At 45.5% G+C, this 24,911-nt stretch overlaps 1 long non-coding RNA gene across 2 annotated transcripts in view; it reads right to left on the minus strand.

Moving 5' to 3' along the window:
- Positions 1-3,117: 3,117 nt before the first annotated feature.
- LOC134337787 (uncharacterized) overlaps positions 3,118-24,911 on the minus strand; it is a 74,143-nt gene continuing 52,349 nt past the window's right edge. For both annotated transcript variants that reach the window (XR_010016066.1, XR_010016067.1), the window contains exon 3: positions 3,118-3,528. This is a non-coding gene — a long non-coding RNA (uncharacterized LOC134337787). The remainder of the gene's footprint in view (positions 3,529-24,911) is intronic.

A 24,911-nucleotide genomic window follows, 5' to 3' on the forward strand; every position in this document is an offset into this window, starting at 1 on the left:
GCTATCACAGAACCAGCGATTAACAGTGATTAAAAATCTAAAAGGCGTTTCCTTGACAACGCAGCATTCCTTCCATATCAAAGTTCAACGTTTAAGGTGAACTTATTATCGAAGTACGTATAATACCCTGAGATTCATTTTCTTGCAGGCATTCACAGAAGAACAAAGAAATACGATAGAATCAATGAATAACAACATACAAATGCTGGCAACCGATGTGCAAAAGAAGACAAACTGTGCAAATACAAAAATAAACAAACAAACAACAAATAAATAAATACTGAGAACATGAGCTGTCGAATCATTGAAAGTCATCCCGCAGGTTGTGGAATCATTTCAGCATTGGGGTGAGTGAACTTATCCACGTTGGTTCAGGAACCAACAGGCTCTTGAATAAAATGGGACAACTTCACTCAATTTCACTTGGCCCATCATTGAAATGTTCCCACAACCTATGGACCCACTTTCAAGGACTCTTCCTCTCATGTTCTCGATATTTATTACTTATTTATTTACATTATTGTTTCTTCTTTTTGAATTTGCACAGTTTGTTGTCTTCTGCACTCTAACTGAATGCCCTACTTGGACGGTTTTCATTGACTTTGTTATGGTTATTATTGTGCAGATTTGTTGAGAATGCTCACAAGAAAGCAAATCTCAGAGTTGTATATGTTGACATATCTGTACTTCGAACTTTGAGTCAAATGGTTGAGGGGTAATAACTGTTCCTGAACCTGGTGATGTGGGACGTAAGGCTCCTGTACCTCGTTCCTGATGCCAACAGTGAGAAGAAAGCATGACCTGGATGGTGGAAGGCCTTGATGATGGATTCTGCTTTCTTGTTTGTGTATTTATCTATTTAGTGACACAGCACAGAGCAGGCCTCTGAGCCTTCGAGCCTTTGAGCCACACCACCCCAGCAACCCCCGACAAACCCAATTAACCCTAACCTAATCACTGGAGAATTTCCAATGATCAATCAACTTTAGTCAATGGGAGAAAATCGGAGGACCCGGAGAAAACCCACACATTCCACGGGGAGGACGTACAGTGACTCCTTACAGAGGGCACCAGAACTGAAATCAGAGCTGTAACAGCGTCGCGCTAACCGCCACCTTACCGTGGCACCCATGTGGCAGTGCTCATTGTGGATGCGCTCAGAGGTGGGCAGGGCTTTGCTTGTGATGAACTGGGCATAAGGTTTTGCACTTAAGATTAATTCAGTCCAATCCTGACATCATTTCTGACAGAAATCCCTGGATTTATAATCAGGGAAGATCATGAATCATTTCCTGGTGCAACTGGTACTTGTAGCCGACAACGTATATACAGCTACACAACCACAGGTATGCATACAATAAACCTACACTATCCTATTGCACACACACCGGGAATATCCTATTAACCTGACGTAAATAGATCCTGCAGTAATCCTATGCAGATACTGTGGATTCAAAAATGATTTAAAACGTGTGCCTTAAAAAAAGAACAAAAGAACAAGATTCAGTTAACTACAACTTGGTGCAGTTAGGAACAAGCAATAAATGTTTAGTTATTAATTTATTGAGATACAGCCCTTCTGGCCCTTTGAGGCGTGCCACCCAGCAATCCCCCAATTTAATCCTTGCCTTATCACGGGACAATTAATAATGACTAATTAACCTACTAGGCAGTACGTCTTTTGGACTGTGGAAGGAAACTCGAGCACCCGGAGGAAACTCACGCAGTCACGGGGAGAACGTACAAACTCCTTACAGGCAGTGGCAGGAATTGAACTTGGGCTGCCAGTACTGTTAGGCGTTGTGCTAACCACTACACTACAGTGCCGACTCAACAAGTTACACATACACATTCTGTAAATGAATAAGTAACATACTACCTCCTCTGTCATAGAGTCCTGGAGTGCCACAGCATAGAAACAGGCCCTTCTGCCCATTTAGTTCCTGTTGACTGCTTTTCTACTGCAACCCTCAGGTTATTTCGGCTGAGTAAGTCTGGGGAAGACGATCTCGGGTCCTGCCAAACGGGTGAGACTGAGATGCGAGTCTACCCCAAACCCCCCCCCCGTTTGTGTGGACGCTGCGTGATTTGTTACCCTGTTACAAATCAGTACCATGAATTAGCAGACAGAACACCACATACAATTAAACGATTTAGCTTTATAATACTTACTGTGACTACAAGGTTAGTGAAGAAAAAGCAAAAAGAAGAAAAGGGCCCATTTTAATGAAATGGTCTAACGTGCACAAGTTGGAGCTCACAGTCTCCTCTTCGCCGATCCTCCTTCGATCTCCCGGCCTTCGTTGGATCATGGTTCTGCTCCGGTGTCTTCTCTCTTCATCTCCCGCCGAACAAAAGACCCAGCTCACCCTGGTGTCAGGCACACGGCACAGAAACACCCTCCCGTCATTGGACGGCTCACGTTCCAAAGCACCCGTTATCTCTAACCATAACCCAAACACTGCTTCTACAGGAAGACCATTACGTTAGCAGTGAAACCTTTCCCAGAGTGTTACACTACTTTGTCCCAACTACCTGCACCCAGATTATATCCTACCAAACTCCTCTCATTTGTGTAGACCATAAGACATAGGAGCAGAATTAGGTAATTTGGCCCATCGAGTCTGCTCTGCTATTCCATCATGGCTGATTTATTATCCATTTCAACCCCATTCTCCTACCTTCTCTCCATAATCTTTGACGCCCTGACTAATCAAAAACCTATCAATCTCCGCTTTAATTATACCCAATGACTTGTGGCAATAAATTCCACAGAACCACCACCCTTTGGCTAAAGAAATTCCACCTCATTTCTGTTCTAAATCTATCCAAATTCTTTGTGTCTCTACCCAAACGTCTCATAAATGTTGCAATCTGACCTGCATTCACCATTTCCGCCGGCAGCTCATTCCACACTCACGCCACCCTCTGAGTGAGGAGATTTCATCTCGTGTTCCCCTTAAATATCTCAGCTTTCACCCTAGCCCTTTGTAGGAGAACGACTCTGGCAACTTGACCTCCTCTATGTCAATCTGGACAAAGCCCACACTCTTGGGATGGCAGGTTACAGCTTTGAAAGCACTGAGGCAAGGCTAACAATCAAAATAGTCTGAGAGATCTAATTTATTTATTTATTTAGCAATACAGTGTAGATTAGGCCTTACCGGCCCTTTGAACCATGCTGGACAGCAACCCCCGACAACCTCGATTTAACCTTAACCTAACTATGGGACAATTTACAATGACCATTTAACCTACCTGGTGTCTTTGGACTGTGGGAGGAAACCCGAGCGCCCAGGGGAAACCCAACACATTCCACGGGATGACATACAGAGACGCCTCGCAGAGGACACTGGGATTGAGCTCTGAACTCTGACACCATGCACTGTAATGGCGTCACGCTAACTGCTACGGTAACCATGGCACCCCTAAGAGCTGCCTTGTGCTTTAACATGGCGATTTCACTTCCAGCGCAGTTGGGTTCATCTGCGCACATGGTTCGAGGCCGTTCTAGAAGTTCACCCCTCTCTGAAGAACAATAAAAGATGGAAATATTTCAGTTACGTAACGGAGAGGGACCTTCAAAGTCAAAGTCGAGTTTATTGTCATCAACACGTCCATATGAGCACAGCGGCAATGAAAATCATCCTTGCAGCAACATCACAGGCACAGGGCATCATCTAAGCAGTATTCACACACCAAAATATATATAAATTAAACATAAGTCAGTGGCAATTATTGCAAGGAAGAACACAATTAAAAGACAAAGTGGCTAAAATAGATATAGTGTTGCTATACTGAGGTATTGATAAAGGTCGTGCAGGTTTGTTCGTGAACTGAGTGGTTAAGGGAAGTAGCTGTTCTGAACCTGGTGGTGTGCAACTTCAAACCCCTGTACCTCCGGCCTGATGGTATCTATGAGAAGATGGCAAGGCCCCGATCTGAGAATCTTTGATGAAGGATTTTGCCTTTATAGATTCAGCACTGGAGCTGTGTTTAGCCACAGGGAGTAAAGCAGGAGGTAAGCATGTGATTAGATACAGCACCCTCTGGCTAAAAATGGTTCTAAAGATGAGTAGCGGAGAGTATATTGATTGGCTGTATCACAGCCTGGTATGGAAACACCAATGCCCTTGAACGGAAGAACCTACAGAAAGTAGTGGATATGGCAGGTCCATCACGACTAAAGCCCTCCCCACCATTGGGCACATCTACATGAAACGCAGGTGCAGGAAAGCAGCATCCATCAACAAGGACCCCCACCATCCAGGACATGCTCTCTTCTTGCTGCTGCCATCAGGAAGGAGGTACAGGAGCCTCAGGACTCACATCACCAGGTTCAGGAACAGTTATTACCCCTCAACCATCAGGCTCTTGAACCAAAGGGGATAACTTCACTTGCCCCATCATTGAAATGTTCTCACAACCCATAGACTCACTTGCAAGGACTCTTCATTTCAAGTTCTTGATATTTATTGCTTATTTATTTATTACTATCATTCCTTTTTTTTGTATTTGAAGAGTTCGTTGCGTTTTGCACTCTGGTTGAACGCCCAGTTGGCGTGGTCTTTCATTGATTCTGCGAAGGTTATTATTTTATTAACGATTTACTGAGTTTGCTCACAAGAATGAATCTTAAGGGTTGTTTATTATGACATATGTGTCCTTTGTTAATAAATTTACTTTGAACTTTGAAGAAAATGAGTTGCACCTGGGCTTATAGTCAGTGAAGGTGACGTGTTGTTACCTGTCTTCCCTGCTAAGAGTATAAACAGGGTGAACGCACTTAGTCTTTTTCCCAGAAAAAGGGAGCTAAAAACTAGAGGGCATAGGTTCAGGGTGAGAGGTGAAAGATTCAAAAGACACCTAAGGGGCAACTTCGTAACACGTTGGGTGCCAGAGAAGGTGTTTTAGGCCAGTACCATTACAACATTGAAAAGGCATTGATAAGTCGATGGATAGGAGGCATTTAGAGATATGGTCCAAGAAGAATCAGCTTTAATCTCTCTGAAATCTGTCGTTTTGTGGCAGCAGTTTTGCAACACTTCATGAAGAGCGAAGGACATAACGAGATACAGGAGAAGTCGTGGTCATCCACTGCAACCAAGGGAGACCCCAGTTTCTGACGACCCCTCATACCAGCAGACACAGACTTCCGGGGTTGAGAGAGTGGAATTACCCCAGTACAAGGGCTTTTCCACTTTAAAAACTTCCCCGCATAGGACGGATAACCAGCACAGTGCAATACATAAAATGTACTATATATTACAAGAGGAAATACATATGAGCAAATAAGTAAGCAATGCAAAGAGAGAATAAAAATAGTGGGGTGGTGTTCATGGGTTCTCTGTCCTGTCAGAAATCTGAAGATGGAGGGGAAGAAGCTGTTGCTAAAACATTAAGTGTGAGAAGAAGCTTTTCCTAAAACACTGACTGGGGAAATAGAACTAGTTTGCTCCTCTTGACTAGTGCCAATGGAGACCAACTCAGGATGGAGGAGCAACACCTTATATTCCATCTGGGTACCCTACAACCTGATGGCATGAACGTCAATTTCTCCTTCCAGGAAACAAATTTCCCCCTCCCCTCCTTCCTTTATTCCCCACTCTAACCTTCTCACCCATTACATCCCCCTGGGTCCTCTCCTCCTTGCACCTCCTCCTGTTGTCCATCAGATTCTTTCTTCTCCATCTCTTGACCTTTCCCACCCGCCTGGCTTCACCGATCACCTTCCAGCTAGCCTCTTTCTCCCCACCCCCCCCCAACTTTTTACTCTGGTGTCATGCCCCTTCCTTTTCATTCCTGAAGAAGAGTCTCAGCCTGCAATGTCTTCTCTTTATTCCTCTCCATAGATGCTGCCTGATCTGCTGAGTTCCTCCAGCATTTTGTGTGTGTTGCAATAGGACCAGTTTGATGGGCACCTTGATTGGCATGACCATGTTGCAGACATCCCACCTCTCCCGGAAGTTCCGGGAGTCTCCCGCATATTAATAGTGGCTCCCTGATGCCCTCAAATTATATACAATATCACGGAAATCAATTTTTTTGAGAGCGAGCGAGAGAGAAAGCAAGCGAGAATGCTTGAGAGAACACGAGTGACCACGAGAGAGAGGCCATGGCAGATTTTTGTTCCCAAAAAAATAAAACGTACGTCACCCCAGACTACACTAAAGTGCACCCCTGCCTAATAGGGGTCAAAAATAATGACAGTGTTGCTCGCTGCACTGTTTGCAACAGTGACTTTTCTATTGCCCATGGTGGGTTAAGACTGTAAAAGACATGTTGAGGTGAGTTTAACAGGTGTCATTCGTTCATTAGCATAGCTAACGTTATTTAAACTAGCTGGCCAGCTGCTAAAGAGCTATTCTATTGCAGACATCCCACCTCTCCCGGAAGTTCCGGGAGTCTCCCGCAAATTGATGGTGCTACCTCCCTGAAATGAGTTTTTGCAGGGTGGGATGTCTGGTCTTGGGCCAAAGGACCTGTTTCTATCTGTATTACTCAATAGCAGTGATTCCCAACCTGGAGCCCACAGACCTCTCGGTTAATGGTGAGGGTCTATGGCATAAAAAACTTTGTGAACCCCTGCTCTACAGTAAAACTTCCTGGAATAGCATCATGTCAGAGGTTATAAATATCTGTTCCTTTGTCATGGTGCTTCTGCCGTACTGCATTCCTTCCATAACACCAGTGAAAAATTTACTTTTACCTCCGCTGCTGATAATTAATATGTCAGCTGAAAGTGCCTAAATATTGCTTTCACCTTGAAGAAACCGTCATCCATGTTAATGTCGTGTGGTGGAGGTAAGGTTTAAAAAAAGTAACAACTTGCTATTGTTGGCATCAGCTTAAGGTCCAGATTCCAAATGTAGGCGAAGAGAGCCCGGAGGCTTCATCACAATGAAGGACTCAGATGATATCATTAATCATGAGTGTTGAGTCAGAAAGGTTTAATAATGCAATTTCACCCTGAGGTCTTGTATCCAGTGATGTTCTTGATTATTTGGTGTCTGGCTGTGCTGGCTGCCAAGCCTAATTGCGTTTAAACATTCTGACAAAAGAAATTTGATATTCAGGGGGTTTAGTGATTTTAACTATTAGTTTAAAGAACGTGCAGAAAAGCCTGCGTTTGGTGCGTCGAGCAACGTTAAGAATTAAACAAGGAAGCGGCCAGAGGTCACCTGCCCATTCACCTCTTCCCTCACCTCCATTCAGGGCCCCAAGCTGTCCTTCCAACTGAGGTAACACTTCAGCTGTGAATCTGCTGGGGCCGCCTATTGTGTCTGGTGCTCCCGATGCGGCCTCCTCTACATTGGTAATACACGTAGAAAATTGAGGGGCTGCTTCTCCAAGCACCAATTCCTAATCTGCCAAAGGCAGAACTTCCTGTTTTAATTCCCGTTCCCTTTCCCATTCCAACATGTCAGTCCGTGGCCTCCTCTGGTGCCAAGATGAGGCCACCCTCAGGGTGAAGGAGCCACACCTTCTCTTCCTTCTGTGTACCCTCCAACCTGATGAAATGAATATCGATTTCTCCTTTCATTTCTAACATTTCCCCTCCCGCTCCCCTCTTCTATTCCTGACTCCAGCCACTTACCTCTTCCCTTCACCTGCCTATCACCTCCTCCTGGTGCCTGTCCCCCTTCCCTATCTCCCATGGCCCACTCTGCTCTCCTAACAGATTCCTTCCTCTCCAGCTCTTTACCTTTCCCACCCCCCTGGCTTCACCTGGCTAGCCTCCTTCCCCTCCCCCAACCTTTTAATTCTGGAACCTTCCCCCTTCCTTTCCAATCAGTAAGAAGTGTCTCAATCTGAAACGACAACTGTTTATTCGTTTCCGCAGATGCTGCCCCACCTGCCGAGCTGATCCTGCATTTTGTGTGTGTTGATTAGGAAGCGAGGTTGGGAAACAGAGCGTGGATGCAGTCAGGAAATGTCGGTACAGAGTTTACACATTCTTTCCCCGACCACATTCCACACTGTTCCCTCCAGGTGTTCCATTTCCCTCTCGTGCTCCATCAGGCACTAGCCTCCCCAGCATTGAGCACATCCTCAAAAAATGATGCCAGAAAAAGGGAGCATCCATCATTGAGGACCCCCGTTCACCCAGGACGTGCCCTCTTCTCATTGCTACCATCAGGGAGGAGGTACAGGAGCCTGACGACACATACTCAATGAATCAGGAACAGCTTCTTCCCCTCTGCCATCAGATTTCTGAATGGACATTGAACCCATGAACACTACCTCACTAATTTTTTCCCTATTTTTTGCTCACCTATTGCATTACTTAATCAAATTTGAATTTGCATGTTTATATATTTCTCATTGTAATTTATAGTTTTTTATCTTGGGTATTGCAATGCACTGCTGCCACAAAACAACAAATTTCACGCCATACGCCAGTGATATAGAGTCATAGAGTCGTAGAAAATTACAGAACCGAAATAGGCCCTTCGGCCCATCTAGTCTGTGCCAAAACCATTTAAGCTGCCTACTCCCATTGACCTGCACCCCGATCACAGCCCTCTCTCCTTACCCCTTCCATCCATGTACCTATCCAAACTTCCCTTAAACCTGATTCTGATTCTGAAATGTGTATCTGAAAGCACCTATCACAGTGCTCAAGGGCAGCTTCTATCCCACAGTTATCAGACTGTCGAATGGACCTCTTGTATGATAAGATGGACTCTTGGCCTCACAATCTACCTTGTTATGATCTCAAAATGAAAGTAAATTTATATTCCAAGTACGTAGAGTATGCATTACCATATACTACCTTGAGATCCATTTCCTTGCAGACATTTACAGGATTATAAAGAAATACAATTGAATTTATGAAAAACTATATATCAACAAAGATTTACAAATAACCTGATGAAGAGTGTCAGCCCAAAACGTCGACTCTTTATTCCTCTCCATAGATGCTGCCTGATTTGCTGAGTTCCCTCAGCATTTTGTGCAAATTTTTAAACAATTGAGCGTAGGTATCTTGCACTCTATCGTTTACCCGCCCTGTGCTTTTTTAGTAGCTTTTAGATTTCAAAGATTCAAATTAAAGTTTAAAAATTAAAGAAATGCTTTATTTGTCAAAAGTTCATTGAAACATCAAAATACGCAGTGAACACATCATTTTGCGTCAAGACCAAACAGTCTGAGGATTGCGTGGGGGGGGGCAGCCCACAAGTGTTGTCACACTTTCTGCATCAACACAGCGTGTCCACAACTTCTTAACCTTTACCCGTATGTCCTTGGAATGTTGGTGGAAACCAGAGCAACTGCAGGAAGCCCACGTGGTCACAGGAAGGATGTACAGACTCCTTACCGACAGTGACAAGAGTATATTCTGCATTGTTATTGTTTTACCTCGTTCTACCTCAAAGCACTGTGTCAGGATTTGGGTGGCGGGGTGGACAGCCGAGGCGTAAGACGCTCCTTTTCATTGCTAGCCTGCAGGTCACCTATGGGCAAGGTGTAGCATCTGCTTAGCCTCCCCTCCCCCCCAGTCAGGGTCACGTGACGCCATGGGAGCAGGTGGTGGACGGTCGTATGAGCAGCTGGTACATACCACAAGTCCTGGTTATGCGACCACTGACCCCAGGCAGACAATCTCCGAAGAGTATTGATAACGGCTGGGGTCACCGGTCCTGTAAAGACACTGCCCAGAAGAAGGCAATGGCAAACCACTTCTGCAGAAAAATTTGCTAAGATCTATCATGGTCATGAGATTATGATCACCCACATCATACAACAGGGCACATATTGAACAAACAAATTATTTGATCTGTATGAACAAAATATAAGATAAGCTTTTCACTGTATCGCAGTACATGTGATATACCAATACCAATTCTAATAAATCACCATTTAGTGTTGGGTGTTTACAAAAAGATCATCAAAGGGGTGTTGATGGGCATGTAAGAAAGAGTAAGTGCCAGGGTTACAGGGAACTGTGAGGGCAGTAGGACTAATGGGATTGCTCCCTTTGAAGCAGCATGGCCATGATGGACTGAATGGACTTCTCCTGTAGGTTTGGTACTCCATCTTACATGTAATAATTGGTAATCCAGGTTAATAGGGTGGCTAAGAAGGCATATATCATGCTTGCCATTATTCATTGAGGCATTGTTCAAATGTCAGGAAGTTATGTTGCAGCCTTACAAAACTGGTTGGGCTGTATCTGGAGTATTACATAGAGTTCCATTTGCCCTATTATAGGAAGGACATGGAGGCTTGGAGAGGGTGCAGAAGGGGTTTACCTGGATTAGAGGAAGTACGTTGTATCGAGAGGTTGGACAAACATGGGTTGTTTTCTCTGGAGTGGCAGAGCCTGAGGGAAGCTCTGATAGAGGTTTGACGTAGGTTTATAGGATCATGAGAGGCATAGATGGAGTAGAGAGACAGTATTTTTCCCCAGAGTTGAAATGTCTAATACTAAAGAGTACACTTTTAAGGTAAAGGGAGACATAGAAGAGTAGAACACCAGAGCAGGCCATTCGGCCCACAACATTGTGCTGAACCAGCTGAAAAGCAAATCAAAAACACCCAACACTAATCCCTCCTACCTACACCATGTCCATCTTCCTTACATCCATGTGGCTGTCCAAACATCTCTTAAAAGCCTCTAATATAAGGTAGCGCATTCCAGGCATCCACGACTCTCTGAGTAAAAAACTTACCCCTCACATCCCTCTTGAACCTACACCCTCCCCCCTTCAATGCATGTCCTCTGATATTAGACGTTTCAACCTTGGGGAACAGATACTCCCTGTCTACTGTGTCTATGCCTCTCATAATCTTGTAAGCCTCTATCAGATCTCCCCTCAGCTTCCAACACCCCAGTATTGTATTGTATTTGTCAATGTAGAGCAGAGAGTGAGTTTGCAAATCTGGCGGGAGCAAAGGATGTTGGGAATGGTGAGGGTGGAGTGCCACGGAAGGGGTGTGGGACAGGTGGCAGAGAAGTGCCAGGGCTGGGGGTGGCACGGTGCAGACACCCCCAGCCCTGAGACACCAGGCAAGGTCATTTGATTCTAAACAATTGGTTTATTGATCATTACAGAATGTCTCTCTGGTGCTTCCTGCTCCCTCCCCTCTCCCTATCCCTTTTCCCAACCATGATTCCTCTCTCCCTGTCCCCTTGCCACTCTCAGTCCACAATAGAGACCCAGATCAGAATCAGGTTTATCATCACTCACATATGTCATGATTTTTGTTTTTATTTGTAGCAGTAGTACAGCGCAATACATAAAATTGCTTCAGTACTGTGCAAAAGTCTCAGGCATATATATGTATGTGCCTAAGACTTTTGCAAAGTACTGTTTGGGCTAGGGTTAGTAAGTTATGGTATTCTATGTTGACACCAGAGGCATGGCTACACTTGTGGGCTGCCCCCAGCACAATCCTCAGACTGTGTTGCTCGTTGACATAAAACAGCACATTTCACTGTACATTTGATGTTTTGATGCGCATGTAACAAAGAGAGCTACTCTTTATTAAAATGTAATAACCCATGATAAAATTAATTGGGATTGGGTAAAAATTAAAACCAGCAATGGCAAATACATGACTAAACTTGTGTTTTGGAAGAAGCTTGGAGAGGGACAATGAAGGTGGAGGAACTGTGTGTTTATGTAATTTCAAACAGCTTTTGATGATGAATTTATTTATTTACTTACTTACTTATTGAGCTACAGAGCAGAACTTTGAGCCACGCCACCAATTTAATCCTAACCTAATTATGGGACAATTTACAATGACCAGTTAACCTACCAGCCGGTACATCATGGGACTGTGGGAGGAAACCAGAGCACCCGGAGGAAACCCACGTAGTCACAGGGAGAACGTACAAATTCCAGACAGCAGTGGGAATTGAACCTGGATCTCTGGTACTGTAAGGTGTTGTGCTGGCCGCTATGCTACGGCCCCAAATCCCAGCAGATGAAAGGGCTGCTGGCTGCGTCGACGTGAAGTTTGAAGCTTCCACACATCCTCCTACCTGAATCGTCCCACTGCGCTGCTTTGTGGAGCAGTCTTTCTTTTCTTTTCAGTGTGGCTGGGATCCTGTCAGAGTCTGTGATCCACGCCTGCAGCTCACACCGCGGTTCTGCTTTGTGGAGCGCTGGTGTTTAGGTTGCAGTGGTAACGCTGAGCTTGTTATTGCCTCTTGCTTTAATTCCCCATTCTACGCTGACTCTAACCTGTCTGTTTGTGGCCTCCAGCATCAACGTACGTAACAAATCCCAGTGTAACCTCAGTGGCCACTTTATTCATTACACCTGCACACTTCGTTAATGCAAATACCTAATCAGCCAATCATGTGGCAGCAACTCAATGCATAAAAGCACACAGACATGGTCAAGAGGTTCAGTTGCTGTTCAGACCAAACATCAGACTGGGGAAGAAACGTGATCCAAGTGAAAAAGGATCTAATGCTTTCCTGGCATTTATAACGAATAAACTCTTCCTGGGCTTCCAGCTGACTTCAGGAACCGGCATTTTGATGACAAACTCTGCCATCTTCAATGCTGAATGATTGTTGGTGCCAGACAGGGTGGTTTGAGTATCTCAGGATCTGCTGATCTCCTGGGATTTTCACACACTACCCTCTCTAGAGTTTCCAGAGAATAGTGCGAAAAACAAAGAACGTCCAGTGATTGGCAGTTCTGTGGGCGAAAATGCCTTGTTAATGAGAGAAGTCAAAGGAGAATGGCCAGACTGACAGGAAGGCGACAGAAGCTCACGTAACCACACGTTACAACAGTGGTGTGCGGAAGAGAATCCCTGAATGCTCAGCACGTGAAGTGGACGGGCTACATCAAAGAAGTTACCTAATAAAGTGGCTACTGATGTCGGCTGTGAGCAACAGATTGGTGAGGTAGGTAGTGTTGTTCCCTCACAGCTCCTGTAATCTGGGCTCATTTTCAACCCCGGGAGCTGTCACAACATATGCCAGTGATATTAAACCTGATTCCGCGTCTGTGTGAAGGTTACACTTTCTGTGAGTCGTTGGAGCTCGTCCATATCCTCCCATATCCCAGGGATACACGGGTGCTGAGGTTAGTTGGCCTCTGTAAAGTGTGAAAATGTGTTGTAAATTCCAATGGAAACTGATGAGAATAAAACCATTGGAGCAGATTTAGGCCATTCAGCCCATTGAGTCTGTTCTGCCATTCCATCATGGCTGATTTATTAACCTTCACAACCCCATTTTCCTGCCCTCCTCCCTGACTAATCAAGAATCTATCAACTCCCACGTTAAATATATTCAATGACTTGGCCTCCACAGCTTTCTCTGGTAATGAATTCCACAGATTCACCACCCTCTGGCTAACAAAATTCTTCCTCATCTCTGTGCTAAAGGGACATCCTTGTATTCTGAGTCTGTGCCCTTTGGTCCTAGACTCCCCCACTGTAGGAAACATCCTCTCCATGTCCACACTGTCTAGTCCTTTCAATATTCAATTGATAAGACCCCCTCTCATTCTTCTAAACTCCAGCGGGTACCAGAGCCATCAAATAGTCCCGATACGTTAACACTTTCATTCCTGGAGGTTCATGCCCTTTTTAAAAAAGTAAACAAACCAACTTTGCCTATTAGAAAACATCCTCTCCACATTCACTCTATTCAGGCCTTTCAGTATTAGAGTATAGGGAAAACACAATAGGATTAGTGTAGAATTAATGTAAATGGTTCATTAAGATTGTTATAGCCAGGGGAGTTAGTGAGGATAAGCTCCCACTACCTATTAAATAGTCCCAATAGTATGAGCCTCAAATAGTCCCAGTGGTGTGAGCCTCAAATAGCTTTTGCCAGCCAAGTTCAGCTCCTGGCCTTCATGTGTGGCTTAGCTACTAAATGCGGTGACACCATTTCTACTGACAGGAGAAGGGGCAAAGGCAGGTTACTGGCACCTTAATGCCAGTCGCTTCAGGCAGATGGGGCACATCGGCCTTGGTTGGCAAACTCACCTAGGGGGAGGAAAACTCTGATTTCAGAACTCGGCTGCCTTGCGGCTGTACCCACTCATGGGGAAGGCTTCGGGAGTAACCCCAAGGAAAAATCCGGAGCTGGAGTCCCTAAAGCAGTCTCACGTTGAGTTCAATGCTGACAGGCAACTCCTGTGACGCCGCTGGTGCCAAACTGTATCGGTCTCTGCCGTTCCTTTGGATTCACCAGCTGCGTGGAGAGGGGGAGCTTGCTGCTTGCTCTCCATGTCATACTGCCCTGGCGTCTGTATCATGTAGACAGCAGGGTCGCAAAATCCATGGCCGACCCCAACCAACAAGGGCCTCAACAATAAGTGTGTAGTTGATGATTGGTACAGACTCAATGGGCCAAAGGGCCTGTCTCTATTGTGTACATCTCTGAGGCATTCAAGAGGCTCACGAATAGGCATGAAATGGAAGGATATGGACATTATGAAGGCTGAAGAGATTAAATTTAGTTGGGAATGTGATTGCAATTTAAAAAGTTCAGCACAACATTGTGGGCCGAAGCCCTGTTCCTGTTCAATGCTGTATGTACATATCTGGAGCCACAAGTGGAATAGAATTCCTTCACGAAAGGGCGCCAGTCCATCTAGTGGGTTTTTATAACAATCTGGTAGCTTTATGGTCTCTGTGAATAACATTCCTGATGCTGCCAGGTCAGCAGAAAAGGTCCTCGGCTGCCGACTACCATCTCTGCAGGACTTGCATGCGTCCAGGCCAAAGAGGAGGGCAGGAGAAATCACTGCGAACACTACCCTCCCAGTGCACTGCCTTTTGCAAAAACTCCCTTCTGGGAAGTGCTACAGGGCTACTAACACAAAAACTTCCCACCATCTTTAAAGTTTCTTCCACAGGGAGTTTGTCTGAGCAAGCATTGTAGTAAACATCCTCTATCTCTTACCCCGTCACTGCACTGTAAACACTGTACTGTAACCCACTTTTTATAATGCTGTAAATACATGTTGGTGTTTATATATTTATGCATATTTTATTCCATAGCCATACTTTAATCTCTAATTTATTTTTATATAATTCTTTATTCTTTTTAATTATTGAATGTTGTTGTTTGTTGCAAGTCGCACCCTGACCAACACCCCACGGCAAATTCCTTATACATGGCGAATAAAGACCATAAGACACGGGTGCAGAATTAGGCCATTCAGCCCATCGAGTCTGCTCTGCCATTTCATCAAGGCTGATTCCGGATCCCACTCAACATCGTACACCTGCCTTCTCGCCGTATCATTTGATGCCCTGACCGATCAGGAAATGATCAACTTCCGCCTTAAATATACGCATGGACTTAGCCTCCACTGCAGTCTGTGGCAGAGCATTCCACAGATTCACTATTCTCTGGCTAAAAAAAATTCCTCCTTACCTCTGTTCTAAAAGGTCGCATCTCAGTTCTGAGGCTGTATCCTCTAGTTCTGGATACCCCCACCATCGAAAACATCCACCCTATTTCGTCCTTTCAAAATTCAGTAGGTTTTAATAAGATTCCCCCCTCCCCAGGCATTCTTCTAAATTCCAGTGAGTACAGGCCCAAAGCTGCCAAACACTCCTCATATGGTGGGTATAGATAGAGTGAATGCAAGCAGGCTTTTTCCACTGAGGCAAGGGGAGAAAAAAACCAGAGGACATGGGTTAAGGGTGAGGGGGGAAAAGTTTAAAGGGAACATTGGGAGGGGCTTCTTCACACAGAGAGTGGTGGGAGTGTGGAATGAGCTGCCAGACGAGGTGGTAAATGCGGGTTCTTTTTTAACATTTAAGAATAAATTGGACAGATACATGGATGGGAGGTGTATGGAGGGATATGGTCCGTGTGCAGGTCAGTGGGACTAGGTAGAAAATGGTTTGGCACAGCCAAGAAGGGCCAAAAGGCCTGTTTCTGTGCTGTAGTTTCTATGGTTCTATGGTTCTATATGTTAACCCCTTCATTCCCAGAATCATCCTCGTGAACCTCCTCTGGACTCTGTCCAATGACAACACATTCTTTCTGAGATACGGGGCCCAAAACTGTTGAAAGTTGATTCTTGATCCCTATAACAGCTTGATAACCACTATGAATAATTTTCCCAATGATTTAATTCATCAAATTAAATTGGCTGGCTGTCTTGATGATATTTCTTGTCCACCATCTAGGATATTAATCCCCTCCTTGTGACTACTCATTGGTAATGTAATCATTGTGCTTCCTTGCTCCTGTGAAAGTGCCTCTATTTTCTTAGAAGTTTACATAGATTTGGCGTGTCATCTAAAACTTTGACAAAGTTCTATAGGTGCACTGTGGAGAGCATCCTGACTGGCTGCATCACGGCCTGGTATGGACACCAATGCTCATGAGTGGAAAATCTACAGAAGGTGATGGATAGAATCCAGGCCATCACAGGCAAAGCCCTCCTCACCACTAAGTAAATTTACATGGAGTGTGCCATGGGAAAGAGGAGTCCACCATTAGGCCATGCTCTCTTCACTCTACTGCCATTGGGAAAGAGATACAGGAGCCTCAGGTCCCACACCACTGGGCTCAGGAACAGTTAGTACCCCTTGACCATCAGGGTCCTGAACCAGCATGGACAACTTCACTCACCTCAACCCTGAACTGACTCCGCAACATGAAGACTCACTTCCAAGGGCTCGACAACTGGAGCTCTCATTGTTGTTTACTTACTTGTTTTTTATTTTCACAGTTTGTCTTTTGCACCTTGGTGGTTTGTCAGATTTAGTCTGTGTGTGGTTTTTCATCGATTCTATTGTATTTCTGTGAACGCCTGCAAGAAAATTAATCTCAGGGTAGCATATGCTGACATATACGTACTTTTGGTAATTAATTTACTTTGAACTCTGAACCCTGTAGTTGGAGCTAATCAATGAGATTATTTTAAGTGCTGACGCTTCAACAAAATACCTTCCATCCCACCCGAATTCACAAATCCAGAGGTGAGACCTGTGTTTCGGTCAAGAGGTTCAAAGTTCAAGTTCAAAGTAAATTTATTATTGAAGCACATATACTGCACGTCACCCTGTCCTATTCCGAGATTTATTTTCCTTGTTCTGAGATTGGTAATTTGTTCTGATGAAGGTTAATTGACCTGAAATATTAACTGTTCCTGTCTGCACAGATAACCTTTTAATGCAGGTTTCCCACCTTTTTTATGCCAAGGACCCCTCCTGCTCTAATGCCCTGAGTAATTCTCATAATTTTCCTTCTTATATCCAGCATCCTCAGAATGAAGGTTTCCTATTTCTGCTGCATGAACAGTAACTGAGACACTGACTGTTGTCCCAATGGGATTAATGCTGACGGAGTGAAATGACGTAATCCTCAAACCAGGAAGGCAATTGTCCTGATTGCTTTCTGACGTGTCACAAAACTCCAGTGAACTGAAGACGATCATTGAATCATTACAGATATTTTAATATTTATATAAAGTCGTGGCTTTATTTTCATTACCCTGTATGACTGTTTACTTCTGGACACATTATTATCCCATTTCTCAATTCGATTTCAGACGAACAGATAAATTAAACTGTGTTCTAATTCGGGAAGCTCATTTGCAAACCAGCACAGGAGAGAGGTGACTCCTTATTGATAAGCTCATACAGTTGCTTTAATTTTATCATTGTAATTCAAATTTCCTGCAATACGGTGTATTATGGGATATAATTGCTCTGTTAATTTACATTATGCTGCTATAGAGTACTACAGCAGAGAAACAGGCCTTTTGGCCCATCCAGTCCATGCTGACCATCTACCTGCACCCAGATTATAGCCTGTTAGGGCAGATTCTGGAGTCATGGTATATAACAAATACTAATTTCAACAACAGCCAATCTTCAGACCTGAATGTGGATTGTAGATTGAACTTAAAATGCAGCTCTGAACAATGGTCTTCCTGGAGCTGCACTCAGGGGTTGATTGCAAGCAAAGAAACGTTCCATTTGATCGCAGAAGCATGAATGCAGCCCAGAGTGAGTGGGAATTAATATTCATTTTGGGTGTCTGGAGTGTGGGTGTGAAGAAAGAAGTTTTTGAAAATTGTATGTAATTCAGAGGAAGCATTGTAGATACATTGTAACTGTAGAATTGCCCTGCTGTTGCCTTTGATCTTTAGCATATAAAAAATGGCATGTAATATTGGGTCGAGCAGGCCTTTTCTTCCAAAAGTGTCTGAATATGATGCCTGTTGCTTGTTTTTTTTTTTGCTGAATGAAGGCTTCTATATCTATTGGCTTCTGTCTCTTTCTGGTGACTTTGTCCACAGTCACAACAAAGCCCCCCCCCCCATACCCCTCTCATTCATGTATCTACCCAAACCTCCCTTCAGTCAGAATCAGGTTTATTATCACTGGTGTATGTCAGGACATCTGCTGTTTTACGGCAGCAGTACAGGGCAATACATAAGATATACTTTCAGAAATAGATAAACGGTATATTCAAAGATACAAAGTACATTTATTATCAAAGTATTTATACAGAATAAAACCCTGGGATTTGTCCTCCCACAGGTAGCCGTGAAACAAAGAAAGAATGGAACCCATTCAAGGAAACATCAAACACCCACTGTGCTGTGTGGAGAGAACCACAGCATTGAGGTAAATGACCAGATACAAGTGGTATTCTCTGTGAATCTGAGTCATAGAGTCATGGAAACAGGCCCTTTGAGCCGACTTGTCTATCCTGACCACAGAATGGTCCCATTTTCCTGCATTTGGTCCACACTCCCTGAACCCCCTCTTCCCCCATCCAAGTACCTATCCACTTATCTTTTATTTATTTATTTGCTTCACTCTCTCTCACACACACACACACACACCCCGAACCAGTATATCTTTGGACTGTGGGAGGAAACTGGAACACCCCCGAAGGGAACCCACAGGGTCACCGGGAGAACATACAAATTACTCACAGGCAGTGGTGGGAATTGAACCTTGGTCACTGGTACTGAAAACTGTTGTGCTAACCACTATGCCATTATAATGTTGTGTCATGGTCTGGTCCGTGAAGCCCGCATTCCGGTTCATGGTCTGGTCCGTGAAGCCCGCATTCCGGTTCACGGTCCAGTCCGTGGAGTCAGGACTCCGGGTCTTCCAGCTGTCCCTTGTTTGACTAAATCAAAGGCAGCTGATTCCCATCTTTGGGCTTGAAATATAAGTAGCCTTGGGATTGAGTGGGGGCTGCTGGTTTGTCTTGTCAGTCCCTCTTGGAGCAATCTGCTGATGGAAGGCTAGTAAACTATTTGTCATCTCTAGACCTGGTTGGAGGACCACTGCTTCATGAAGCCTTGTTGTTACTTGTTGGAGTGGTCTTTGTGGTATGGATTCAGCTGTTTCCTGGGCCAGCTGAGTGGTGGCCAGCCACTCTGAGCTAGGTAGGGATCTGCTTGTTTCTGTAGCCAGCTGAGGTTGCTGGCCAAACTGAGACTTGGAGCTACCCTGGAGCAGAGATGGAACTGTCTGTTCTTTGGTGTTTGTTTCTTCTTGTCCTTGCCTCTGTGGGGTAAGTCAGGCTGTTTTGCTGTTGCCCTGTGGGGGGATCTGTCTTGTCCTTCCTCTGTGGGGTAAGTCAGGCTGTTTTGCCATTGCCTTGTGGGGGGACATGTCTTGTCTTGTCTTTGCCTCTGTTGGGTAAGTCTGGCTGTCCTGCTGTTACCCAACAGGTGGATCTGTCCCACCTTGGTGTGGAGAAGTTGAGTCCTGGCTTATCTTAGGATAAGTCCTGGCTCTATGTCCATGTTCTGTCCTGTCTCATGTTAGTGTCGTGTTAAAGATGAGTGCTGGCTTGTTGAAGGATAAGTCCTGGCTCTATGTTGATGTTTGGTTCCCAGTCTGTCTGAGCTCCAAGAACCCTAGCCTCGAGGACCCCGCAGCCAAGCTCCAAGAACCCTAGCCTCGAGGACCCCGCAGCCAAGCTCCAAGAACCCTAGCCTCGAGGACCCCGCAGCCAAGCTCCAAGAACCCTAGCCTCGAGGACCCCGCAGCCAAGTCATGTCTTTGCCTGGTTCTGGGGTCCGAGCCTGAGGCAAGACCCAGGTTCTGGGTCCTTGTCCAAGTCTGCGTTCTTGTCCCTGCTCCTTGCCTGAATCCTGTCACGTCCTTGCTCTAGTCAAGTCCTGTTACTTGTACTTTAGTGTTTGTGTCTTGCATTTGGGTCCATTCCCAGCACCCCGTTGTGACATGTTGTTGTTATTGTACCTGCCTGAACCACGTTCTCTTGCAGCTCGTTCCATACATGCATCACCCTCTGCATGAAGAAATTTGGCTCTCAGGTTCCTTTTAAATCTTCCACCTCACACCTTAAACATACGCCTTCTGGTTTTAGCTTTCTTTCCCTGGGAAAGTGGCTATGTGCATTTACACTGTCTGTATCCCCTCATGATTTTTTGCACCTCTTTCAGAACATCCCTTAATGTCCTGCTTTCGAAAGAATCCCAGCCCTGGCTAACATCTCCCTAGAACTTAGGCCCTCAATTACTGGCAGCATCCACATTTTGAGTGGTAAAGCAGGTTCGAAAGGGCAGAATGGCCTGTTGCTCCTAATCCTTACACTCTGGTCTCTTTCTTGGGTACCTCCTATACCTAATAAAGTGGCCACTGAGTTTGTTCATGGTCTTCTGCTGCTATAGCTCATCCACTTCAAGATTCGAAATGTGTGTTCAGAGATGCTCTTCTGCACTCCACTGTTGTAATGTGTGGTTATCTGAGTTACTGTCACCTTCCTGGCAGCTTGAACCAGTCTGGCCATTCTCCTCTGACCTCTCTCATTAACAAGGCATTTTCACCCACTGGACTGTTGCTCACTGGATGTTTTTTTTTAAATTTTTCACAGCTTTCTCTGTAAACTCTAGAGACCACTTTGTGAAAATCCCAAGAGATGAGCAGTTTCTGACGTATTCAAACCACCCTATCTGGCACCAACAGTTATTCCACAGTCAAAGTCATTTAGATCGCATTCCTTCCCCATTCTGATGTTTGGTCTGAATGATAACTGAACCTCTTGACCACGTCTGCGTGCTTTTATGCATTAAGATACTACAACATGATTGGCTGATTAGATATTTGCATTACAGAGTAGGTGTACAGGGGGTACCTAATAAAGTGGCCACTAAGTGCAATAAAGCAACACACATCAAAGTTGCTGATGAACACAGCAGGCCAGGCAGCATCTGTAGGAAGAGGTGCAGTCGACGTTTCAGGCCGAGACCCTTCGTCAGGACTAACTGAAGGAAGAGTGAGTAAGGGATTTGAAAGCTGGAGGGGGAGGGGGAGATGCAAAATGATAGGAGAAGACAGGAGGGGGAGGGATAGAGCCGAGAGCTGGACAGGTGATAGGCAAAAGGGGATACGAGAGGATCATGGGACAGGAGGTCCGGGAAGAAAGACGGGGGTGGGGGGGTGACCCAGAGGATGGGCAAGAGGTATATTCAGAGGGACAGAGGGAGAAAAAGGAGAGAGAGAAAGAATGTGTGCATAAAAATGAGTAACAGATGGGGTACGAGGGGAAGGTGGGGCCTAGTGGAAGATAGAGAAGTCAATGTTCATGCCATCAGGTTGGAGGCTACCCAGACGGAATATAAGGTGTTGTTCCTCCAACCTGAGTGTGGCTTCATCTTTACAGTAGAGGAGGCCGTGGATAGACATGTCAGAATGGGAATGGGATGTGGAATTAAAATGTGTGGCCACTGGGAGATCCTGCTTTCTCTGGCGGATAGAGCGTAGATGTTCAGCAAAGCGGTCTCCCAGTCTGCGTCGGGTCTCACCAATATATAAAAGGCCACATCGGGAGCACCGGACGCAGTATATCACCCCAGTCGACTCACAGGTGAAGTGATGCCTCACCTGGAAGGACTGTTTGGGGCCCTGAATGGTGGTGAGGGAGGAAGTGTAAGGGCATGTGTAGCACTTGTTCCGCTTACACGGATAAGTGCCAGGAGGGAGATCAGTGGGGAGGGATGGGGGGGATGAATGGACAAGGGAGTTGTGTAGGGAGCGATCCCTGCGGAATGCAGAGAGAGGGGGGGAGGGAAAGATGTGCTTAGTGGTGGGATCCCGTTGGAGGTGGCGGAAGTTACGGAGAATAATATGTTGGACCCGGAGGCTGGTGGGGTGGTAGGTGAGGACCAGGGGAACCCTATTCCTAGTGGGGTGGTAGGAGGATGGAGTGAGAGCAGATGTACGTGAAATGGGGGAGATGCGTTTAAGAGCAGAGTTGATAGTGGAGGAAGGGAAGCCCCTTTCTTTAAAAAATGAAGACATCTCCCTCGTCCTAGAATGAAAAGCCTCATCCTGAGAGCAGATGCGGCGGAGACGGAGGAATTGCGAGAAGGGGATGGCGTTTTTGCAAGAGACAGGGTGAGAAGAGGAATAGTCCAGATAGCTGTGAGAGTCAGTAGGCTTATAGTAGACATCAGTGGATAAGCTGTCTCCAGAGACAGAGACAGAAAGATCTAGAAAGGGGAGGGAGGTGTCGGAAATGGACCATGTAAACTTGAGGGCAGGGTGAAAGTTGGAGGCAAAGTTAATAAAGTCAACGAGTTCTGCATGCGTGCAGGAAGCAGCGCCAATGCAGTCGTCGATGTAGCGAAGGAAAAGTGGGGGACAGATACCAGAATAGGCACGGAACATAGATTGTTCCACAAACCCAACAAAAAGGCAGGCATAGCTAGGACCCATACGGGTGCCCATAGCTACACCTTTAGTTTGGAGGAAATGGGAGGAGCAAAAGGAGAAATTATTAAGAGTAAGGACTAATTCCGCTAGACGGAGCAGAGTGGTGGTAGAGGGGAACTGATTAGATCTGGAATCCAAAAAGAAGCGGAGAGCTTTGAGACCTTCCTGATGGGGGATGGAAGTATATAAGGACTGGACATCCATGGTGAAAATAAAGCGGTGGGGGCCAGGGAACTTAAAATCATCGAAAAGTTTAAGAGCGTGAGAAGTGTCACGAACATAGGTCGGAAGGGATTGAACAAGGGGTGATAAAACAGTGTCGAGGTATGCAGAAACGAGTTCGGTGGGGCAGGAGCAAGCTGAGACAATAGGTCGGCCAGGACAGGCAGGTTTGTGGATCTTGGGTAGGAGGTAGAAACGGGAAGTGCGGGGTGTGGGAACTATAAGGTTGGTAGCAGTGGATGGGAGATCCCCTGAGCGGATAAAGTCGTTGATAGTGTGGGAGACAATGGCCTGGTGCTCCTTGGTGGGGTCAAGATCGAGGGGTAAATAAGAGGAGGTATCCGCGAGTTGTCGCTGTGCCTCGGCAAGGTAGAGGTCAGTACGCCAGACTACAACAGCACCCCCTTTATCAGCGGGTTTAATAATAATAGGATTAGTGCGGCGGGAGTGGAGAGCAGAGCGTTCTGAAGGAGTGAGGTTGGAATGGGGACAAGGTGCGATGAAGTCGAGACGGTTGATGTCCCGTCGGCAGTTGGCAATAAAGAGATCCAGAGCAGGCAGAAGACCAGAGCGGGGTGTCCATGAAGAAGAGGATGGTTGAAGACGGGTCATCGGTGGGGGTGGAAGAGTCCTTGCCGAAGAAGTAGGCTCGGAAGACGGAGACGGCACTAAGTGCAATAAATTGTAAGCAGCCCTACCACAGAATAATGAATTAGTCAGAATCAGGTTTAATATCGCTGGCGTAAGTCATAAATTTTGTCATTTTAAGTTTGTCGCCGGCTCAATCAGTATTCACTCCAGAAGCCAGGACTAATAATTAAGTGAGCCAGGCAGTTTAAGGATTTGAATTGAGCTATTAAAACTTCAAGGTAAAGAAGGTGACATTCATAGACATGTTGGAGCTGTGGAACAGTGGATAACATTGAAACTGTCTCACTAATGCCCTTCAGAGACAGAAGCCGTGTCTGAGTCCTATTCAACAGAGGAGTTGGTATTGGTTCATTAACGGTATTGGTTCATTATTATCTCAGGTACACAGATGCAGTGAAAAGCTTTTCTTTGCATGTCACCAAGACACCTCTTTCCAGACGTTAATGTACTTATGTAGCAAAAAGTAAAACAGGATGCAGAATATAGACGCACACAAAATGCTGGAAGAACTCAGCAGGTCAGGCAGCATCTATGGAGGGAAGTAAACGATTGACGTTTGGTCTGGGACCCTTCATCAGGATTAGAAAGGAAAGGAGAATAAGCCAAAATATTGAGGGGAGGGGAAGGTGTACAAGCTGGTAGGTTGCAGTATCACCTCCTTCCTCTTCCCCCACCTTCTTATTCTGCCCCCTTCCTTTCCAGCCCTGATGAAGGGACTTGGCCTGAAACATCGACTGTTTCTTCCCCTTCATAGGCGCTGCTTGACCTGCCGGATCCCTCCAGCATTTTGTGCGTGTCGCCCAAGCCGGCAGGTGACAGTGAGCACAGGTGAGAGGAAGGTGGGTGTGTGTGTGGGAGAGGGGAGGGGGTAAGAAGCTGGAAGGGGATAGGCGGAGAAGGAGCCTTGGGTCCCACTCTGCCAGGTTCAGGAGTAATTGTTACCCTGCAGCCATCAGGCTCCTGGACCAGCTTCACCTGCTGCACTGCTGAACTGACTTTTGGGGACTCTGCAGCTCACCTCTTCAGTATTATTTATTTACTTTTTAAAAATTATTTGCACAATTCATCCTTTTTTGCACTTTGGATGTTTGTCAGTCTGTCATATGTGGCTTTTTCATTAATTCTATTGTGCTTCTTTGTTTTCCTGCGGGTGCCTGCAAGAAAATGGAATCTCAAGGTTGTGTGCGTACTTTGATAATAAATTTACTTTGACTTTGGGTAAAGGGCTGAAGAAGGGATCTGATAGAGGAGAGTGGATCATGGGAGAAAGGGAAGGAGAAGGGGCACAAGAGGGAGATGGAGATGATGGGCAGGTGAGGAGAAGGGAGCCAAAATAGGGAATGGAAAAAGAGGGAAAGCAAAGGAGGAAAAATTGCTGG

This window comes from Mobula hypostoma, chromosome 25 (assembly GCF_963921235.1).
Source record: "Mobula hypostoma chromosome 25, sMobHyp1.1, whole genome shotgun sequence".
Lineage (NCBI taxonomy): Eukaryota > Metazoa > Chordata > Chondrichthyes > Myliobatiformes > Myliobatidae > Mobula > Mobula hypostoma.